The 8,798-nt window shown below is 34.7% G+C and overlaps 1 protein-coding gene across 3 annotated transcripts in view; it reads left to right on the forward strand.

Annotated features, from left to right (window-relative positions):
- The window catches only part of LOC108973525 (homeobox protein onecut), a 36,092-nt gene that overhangs the window by 12,903 nt on the left and 14,391 nt on the right, over nt 1-8,798 (forward strand). Inside the window, exon 1 of one of the 3 annotated variants that reach the window (XM_018940857.1) lies at nt 2,207-2,289. The exons of the other annotated variants lie outside the window; for them this stretch is intronic. The gene's annotated coding sequence lies outside the window, so the exon portion shown is untranslated. Of the gene's footprint in view, nt 1-2,206; nt 2,290-8,798 lie in introns of those variants that run through there. 3 annotated transcript variants of the gene reach the window in all.

An 8,798-nucleotide genomic window follows, 5' to 3' on the forward strand; every position in this document is an offset into this window, starting at 1 on the left:
CTTTCTCTTTGACACCATGTCTGATATCCCACGTGATCTGTCAAATACTAATGCATGAAAATCCTAACCTCAAAAAAATCACCCGATATTATCAATCGAGCACAGACAAAAAGAGATTCCAACTCTTCCCTCTCTTTAAATTGAGAGTTTATATCACATACTTGATTTTGACTGTTGACTGGATCAGGTATGTTTGACTTTGGATCGACTGAAACGGACAGATTGAAGTCCTCAAAAATATATGTGAATAGAGAGGATTGTGCCGCCGCTCAAGGTAACTAATACAAGTGTAAACTAATTGAAATTAAGTGAAACGCGAAACAGAAATGTAATTAATGAAATGTTTTATGATATGATACCTAGCAGGATTAATTTCCACTTGAAAATAATAAAAAATTATTGTTAATTGAGAGCTAAAAAGTTTCAATCACTTTACTGAGTGTATATGCCGACTGATGCGTTGGAATTTGCTATTTTTATCGATTATCCAGTGAGATTGTGAGTGATTGGCATGGCATTTCATTGATTGGAAGTGAAGTTATTGGGTTTTAAGTGATAGTTTGTTTGCGTTATCGGTGCCGAACAAAAGCCAACATTAAATTTTGTTTTAAAACTGGTAAAACTTTTACCGAAACGTTCCAATTGCTGAAACAAGTTTATGGCGATACTTGCCTATCCCGTAGCAGAGTGCACGAGTGGTTTTAACGTATTCAAAATGGTCATGAGGACATAAATGACGATCAACATGTGGGCCAATCAAAATCTGTGATAACCGGAAATTCCATCGAAGCTGTGCGTGTGTTAATCAAAAATCAGAGGAAATCATCATTGAAATTCATGGAAATATAATTAAACGTCTCCAAAACATCGTTTTATCGTATTTTGATCGAACATTTTGGCTTATGAAAGGTGTGTGCACGGTTTTTTCCGCGCAAATTGACTGAATCCAGCATTCGATTCGACGCTTGTGACCGATTATTTTCTTCCTTTTCGGAAAAATGCATTTGCTTATGAAACGAAAGCGTTATGCAAAGGTAGAGCCCTTCAAAAGGCTTGCATCGGCTTAGTGGCGGTCATACCGACCAACGAGCTAAAACACTCGTTAGATATGCTATTGGGCCGTTCAAAAAGCTGTATTGGAGCAGAAAGAGACTATTTTGAATAAAAAAAAATTGATTTTGCCGAAAAAAACATTTGTTATGTTTTTTTAAGTCCTGTTTACTTTGGAACACACTTGTATACATGTAAAACTGTCAATATTCTATATAATAATGTTGTGTGTTTTGATTTGAGTTCCCAAAAATGGTTATTTTGTCTGACCTGGCTCCAATGCAAATTGTTATACAAGCGCTAATTTTGATACTCTCTCCAACTGTAAAGAGCTGGATATCTCTGTATCTGTGGTAAACGAAACAAAATCGCGCGTGGTGTCGGTAAAGCAAATATGCCTTGTGTGAAGTAATTAATGATTAAGATTCTACTGATTAAGGTCTTACTGTTATTTCAACATTTAGGATTTCATGAGGTTCCAAAACATCGAGACTCAAATTAAAATAACGCAAAGTGAATTGCCATTTTCTACGGTGAATCATATAAACCACAAAGAAGAGTTACCGTAAAGTAAAAATAGATCGAAACAATAAATAAAATTATTCAGTTTCTGTAGACGAGCTTACGGCCATTGTGGCCCCTTTTATCGAAAGTTTGCTGAACAACTTGTTTTTTGTTTTTTGTTAATAATCAATATAATTTACTACCGCACGAGAAACTTTTGCATTTCTTTCGCTATCAGGATCATGTTTTGCAAAACCCCCCATTGCTTGGCCAATCAGATTCATTGTTTTAGAAGTTTGCTGTGATTGTGAGGATTGGGTTTATTTGCTTTCGTGCTCACATGGATAGTCTCAGTACTTCTCTTCATTGCCACTGAGTCTATTCCTCCTATTTATTAATACCAAGATCGCAAAATCAATTCACCTCAGATATATTCTAACGTTGTATTCAAGTGTAGTATAAACCAAACCACTATAACTCGCAAATCTTTTCATTTCGATCACCGTGTTGTTAATTAAAGCACTAAGGCTTCGCAACATCTTGAAACACATCATTCATTATTGGATAATATTCGACCGAATAGACCACTACGTAGTGAAGAAAATATACTTGTAGCAGCCGCAGCTGAGAGTATACAAGAAGACTATGGAGAGTCGATTTGGCTCCGTCCGAAGCAACTCGGACTGGAGTATGGAACGACTCTACTCATTTTACGTCGAGCCGTGAACTCAAAGGGTAAGTTAAAAAAGAAAATTGAAGCATCTGGGATGAAGAGCAAGAGCTGTCATTGCTTCAAGAAAGATATAAATATATTTCTTCAAAAATTATGCCGGTAAGAACGTATCCGTCAATGCCAGAAATTGGAGCTCGAGATCTAGACAACATCGTGATCTTGACTTTGATATAAACCTTATAAATATAAATAAGGAGTTGCTATCTTCCGGAAATTTCATATCAACACATTTCATTATATATTAGCCTTTTGATGTGATTTTATATGACATATTTTTCATTTAAGGATGATTTTAATATAATCATCGTTGAAACGAAACAGACTATAGTAATAAAACTAGGTGATTACATAACCTTCAATGCAAGTATAGTAAGATACTAAGTTTGATTGTTATCCATTCAGTTGTTTTGTTTTTAAATTAACAAAATGTTGTCACCAGGAAACTTTTTCCCAGGTTTCGGGACAAAGCAATTGGAAATTGTTTACAAACAATTTAAATTAAAAAAATTCTTCGATCAGACGCAAGTTTTGAATATTTTCCAAAGACTGTGTAAACTTCAGTGAAATCTATCGAGCGGCTTAGTTTCGAGATTCTAGTTTTCTGGTTTTCTTTATTTTCACTATCATAGTTAAGTTTCTACTAAATTACGTGCTCTTAGCGTTTCAATTAAAGGTAGGGAAACGTAAAATCAAAAAAATGAATTATCGCCTGTATGTGAGATATGTGATATTGTTGTCCGATCTGGCCGGTTCAGTCAATTCTATATGTACATATAAGAGAAAGTTGTGTTAGTTACACGTTTTATAACTCAAACACTGTTTGGGCGGGGAGTAAGCTACCTCTCAGGAGATGGATATACGATACTTTTTATCTCTTTATGTAAAAATTCACTACAGTTCATAAATACAAAAAATATATTTCAATCAGAAGCATTTGTTCAAAATTCATGTTTATAAGAATCATTTAAATATTTTTTCACAAAGTAAAAATAAGTAAAAAAAACAACAACACAGTAAAAGTACGCACAATGTGGAACCGGTAACACAATTTTAAACCACATCAGAAAATCGCATTCACAGTTGCATCGGCAAGGAATTGCGTCTTCTTTGCTAGATTATGGGCGAACAAAAAACAAGCATTCGGAACAAACTAAACGCAATATCTAACATAAAAAAAAAATGCAAGATTTATACAGCAACGATGAAGTTTTCATGTGTGCATAATTGCAAACTGATGCAGTTCAGATATAATACAATTTCTATATATTAGGAATGGTATACACAGTGCATCACGAAAAAAACTTGATTAAGTGAGAGCATGTTCCTGAATTGCTTGGATCATAACTGGCTCAATGCGGCAACATTATTAGTGGCTAAAAATGTCTAAGTTGACGAAATTAATTAACAATTAGAGTTATCCTCAGTCAATTAAAAGTATTATAAATCATTCGGTACTGTTGTTGATGACAATGAAAACGGAAATTATCTAGATATATCCCGGAATAACATTAATAACAATCAGTTGAAAAATGTTCAACTATTATTATTCAGTGTAATTTCACCCCACTTAATTATACAACGGTCCTCGTTTGGTAATCAAGGACATTATTGTAGCAACCATTTTGACTGGAAATTTTAGTGGATATATGGTTCTCTTGCCTCTTACAGATTTAAATTTAATTTGAAAATGTTTATAATAAAAAAACTATAAATATTATTGTTAAAAATCAAGAATGATCTACGCTCTTTCAAGTATTATCAACTTACAACTTTGAAAATTAATAATTTCTTACAAGCTGAATGTAAAATTAATAAAAACAATATGTTTATTTGTGCTTAATAACAAATCAAAGAAAATTAGTATCAATTATTTTAAAATTTGGAAGTAACCCACATGGTTATTCTTTCACTGGAAATATTTCGTTTTTATTCTGTCCAGCAAAGAGTGGATTTGGATGGCGTGTAAACATTTTCAATTGAAAATACAGAGGAATCGTGATTTTTTATCTTTAAATTTCTATAGCTCAAGGGAATTTTCAGGCATCGCTTTGACTTTACACACATATTCCTCAAAATTGAACACTTTACAAAAGTCACCATTGCGACAAAGTCGAAACTCACACTGGCGAGATAGTACGGAGCTTTAAACCAGATTTTTTTACGAAACTCCCATTTTTTTGTATATATCTCGTTAATGACAAGAGCTGTAGAAAAAAAGTACATGACAAACTTGTAGGAAATGTTATTTTCTACAAAAAAGTTCCGAGATCAAAACCACCATCATAAATACTTCCCGAGATATTCGGCTTTTTGAGTAAGTTGTTATAGAATTTTCATAAATTGTAGGTAATAAAAAATATAATATATGAAAATTCCATGCAGCCATAATTAAATTTTCAAGCATATGGACCGAAATATGCGGTATAAAGTGAATCGGAAGTTGAAAAATATTTATTTTATTTATATTAGAAGTGTTGCCCCGATTTTAAGAAACTTTTTGCAACAATTGTAGTCCTATTTCACATTTGTGAACATACGATTAAATATATTACCTTGAGGGTACTATTTGTGCAAAGTTTGATACTAGCAAATTTATTGATGTTTGATTTGTATACTGTAAAGTGAAATAATGTTGTTTAAAAGTTTGGTTGAGTCTATCGATTGCTGGTTGCGATAATTCGATAATGTATTTTAAAAAACTAAAACCATCATTATTAGTGGAAAAGCTGAGATAAAAGATCTTGCAGAAAGAGATATTCTATTTGATGAAACAACGGAAAAGAACGACTTAATGGTAATGGGTGGCGCAAAAATAATCCTAATCAACGAGTTCTTTTTTCCGCAACTTGATGAATTGGGATTGGAAAACATGTGGTTCAAACATGATGGTACAGTGGTACACACTGCACGTGCGACAACCGATATACTGAGGGATGCATTTCCCAGGCGCCTAATCTCCCGTTTTGGCGATTTACACTGGCCAGCAAGATCGCTTGATTTGACCGCTTACGACTTCTTTTTGTGAGGTTGGTTTATATCAACAAGCCTCAGACTCTTGCAGCGCTTAAAGACAATATCCGTCAAGAATGTGAGGACTTATCGATGGAAGTTCTGGCCAAAGTGATGAAAAATGCCATAAAAATGGCTCAAATGACAATCAACTGTGGCGGCGACCATTTACATGACATCATATTCACGACTCCATGTAAACAGACTTAGAGGACCAAATAAAAATAATCTACAAACAAAATCAAAGTTTTTAATTTAAAAAAAAATTAAAGCCCAAAAACATCGGAAAGTTATTTTTGCGCCACCTTGTATATGGAAGAGAGCCGAAGATAATAGGAAGCGAGTCCAGGAGCTCAAAAACCAATTAACTTCTAAAGAGTTGGAATTAGGAGCTAGAGGAAATAGCCCAATTGCCAATAAAATGATAGACCTCATAGAGCAGGCAAAGAGAAAAGACCGGAAAAAATTCGATTTACAATTGCAGAAGCAAAAATAAATATAAATACTGGAGACGAAACTGAAATAAAATTTTAAGAAGACCGTCTCAAGAACTTATGGAGCTGCATGGAGAGAAATATTGACGAACAACATTAAAATACAGCAGGTCGTGTAATAATTGGGAAATTGACGATCTATCTCATAAAATCACCGACACTTTGCAAATGTTTAAAAAAAAAAAAGAAAAACGCAATTTAAAAAATGAGCTATGCGTAGAAGATGTTACCTCTGGTAAGCTGCGCATAAGAGATATAATCTTCGAAAAGAATCGCATATATTACATATCGAAGAAAGACAATCTGCGCGTAGAAGCTATACGTTTCGAGAAGCATTACGATGACATATCGAAGGAAGGCAAGCTGCGCGTAGAGGAAATTACTTTTGAGGGGCTATGCATACTTAATGATGTGAACAATAAATGTATTCTTTGAAAATTGAGTAGAATGGAAAAGCGGAGATAAAACATCTTGCAGAAAGAGAGTTGATGGCACAATGAAAGAGCACGACTTAATGTAATAATAAATAAGGTCTTTATTTTTTCCCCACCCTTGGTAAAAACTTAAAGATTTTTATTTAAGTTTAAAGTTTGATCATACAAATTAATCAGTTTTATATTATAAGTTAAACAATGAGAATAATTAAATTAAATTGTTTTTCTGTTTCTACCAGGCTTACTTCTTTTGTGTTGCTGAAGTTTAGATGGATGCTTATAAAGGTTGTAGAATTGCTAGTTGTGCTTTACTAATGTCCTTTCTTCGTTCAAAAATGTTCTCCGTAAATTTGAATAGTTACGTTGGTGTAAAACATTATAAATATACTATTTAGCGTTGCGGGATCGCCGTTGCAATTATGTAAAAAATGTATTCCAGGTCTCATTTCTTCTACGATTGAGATATGTTGATTGTTTGCTTCCGTGCAAACGAGTTTTTAGGAGATTGTATATAACAACATGAATCATGACATAAATTTGCTACATAATTATTCAGACATACTTCTAAGGAGCTATAATTTTTACAATCTTTTTTTATACCATAGTTTTTCATTTGGCAATTTAGACTTGTATTAAAATTGTTTTGATTAATTCTTAATATTGATGTGATTAATAAGAGGTATTATTGAACCACAAAAGAATAATGTATTTATTTAAAAAAAAAATGGCGGAAATGTATTGATTGATATTTTTTGTGGCTGTCAACTCAGTGTTTTTCGATATTAAAGTAGTTAAACAACTGTCAGAATGTAATTTTTCTTGGAAACGCGCTCTATCACGCACTTGATTCGGAGTAAACCAATGAAACTTTGGGACGATATTTTTGAATAATTTTTCAATCGATCAGAGCGAAATTTTTTTTCTTTTTTGAAAATTCTAGAGGTGTCTGACCCCTTAAGCTGCTCCGCTACAAAAACAACAGCCAAATTAAGAAATAGGTTAAAGTAAGTTTATTACTTTTAAATGTTACTTGCTAAGAGTAGATAAAAATGGTAATGGTAAAGAGTGAGTCTGTTAGATCAAATGTATGTGAGAATTGAACATCAAGAAACTAAGTTGTTTACTGATATCTTTCACTATTTAAAGTATATGACTTAAAATATATTGTATATTAAAATTCTTAAATACATAACAACATAAGAAAATATATAATTTTCTTGGAGGGACATTACTTAAATCAGAAAAAGTATCCTCAAATATAACTAGTTGAGACCTATTACTAGGTATTAAGTAACCCACAATTGTTGAAAACTAAGAGAGTCCGGCTTTTTCAAAAGAATTGAATGGTTTGCTTATCAAAAACTTTATTAAAATCTATGTTTATAACATTAGTATGCTTATTCTCCCTAAAACCCGTTGATAGGTTTCTTACAAATTCTAAAAAAATTATTTACTGTAGACAACCCTTACCTTTACAAAAACCGTGCTGAGGAGAAGAAATTCAAAATGTTTAGGTATTGCTGACAACTTTGCTATTCCCCTTTAGTTTTGAATCTTTTTCTTTATTGGCGTAGTCACCGCTTACGCGATTATAGCCGAGTTAATAACCGCGTGCCAGTCGTTTATTCTTTTCGCTACGTGGCGCCAATTAGATATTCCAAGTGAAGCCAGGTCCTTCTCCACTTGGTCTTTCCAACGGAGTGGAGGTCGTCCCTTCCTCTGCTTCCCCGGCGGGTACTGCGTCGAATGCTTTCAGAGCTGGAGTGTTTTCGTCCATCCGGAAAACATGATCTAGCCAGCGTAGCCGCTGTCTTTTAATCCGCTGAACTGTGTCAATGTCGTCGTACATCTCGTATAGCTCCTTTTCGTGCTGTCGAAAGCAGCTCTGAAATCGACGAAGAGGTGGTGAGTGTTGATTCTCCTTTCACGGGTCTTTTCCAAGATTTTGCGCATGGTGAATATCTGGTCAGTTTGTTGACGGTGGGTTTTAATCTTTCACACAATACTCTCGATAGAACCTTATATCCGATATTGAGCAGGCTTATCCCACGGTAGTTGGCGCAGATCGTGGGGTCTCCTTTTTTGAGGATTGGGCATAGCACACTTAATTTCCAATCGTTGGGCATGCTTTGGTCCGACCATATTTTACAAAGAAGCTGATGCATGCTCCTTATCAGTTCTTCGCCGCCGTGTTTGAATAGCTCGGTCGGCAATCCATCGGCCCCCGCCGCTTTGTTGTTTTTCAGGCGGGTAATCGCTATTCGAACATCTTCCTGGTCGGGCAATGGAACGTCTGCTCCATCGTCGTCGATTGGGACATCGGGTTCGCCTTCTCCTGGCGTTGTACGTTCACTGCCATTCAGCAGGCTGGAGAAGTGTTCCCTCCATAATGTTATGCTCTGGGCATCGGTGACTAGATCACCTTTGGGGGTAAGCCGCCGCATTTTTTCGTAGAATTTCCGAGCATTACCCCTGTCGGCCAGCTTGTCAAGCTCTTCGTACTCACGCATTTCGACCTCTTTCTTTTTCTGTCTGCAAATGCGTCTCGCTTCCCTCTTCAACTCTCGGTATCTA

This window comes from Bactrocera latifrons, unplaced genomic scaffold, assembly GCF_001853355.1.
Source record: "Bactrocera latifrons isolate USDA-ARS-PBARC rearing strain unplaced genomic scaffold, ASM185335v1 scaffold_485, whole genome shotgun sequence".
In the NCBI taxonomy this organism is placed as follows: Eukaryota; Metazoa; Arthropoda; class Insecta; order Diptera; family Tephritidae; genus Bactrocera; species Bactrocera latifrons.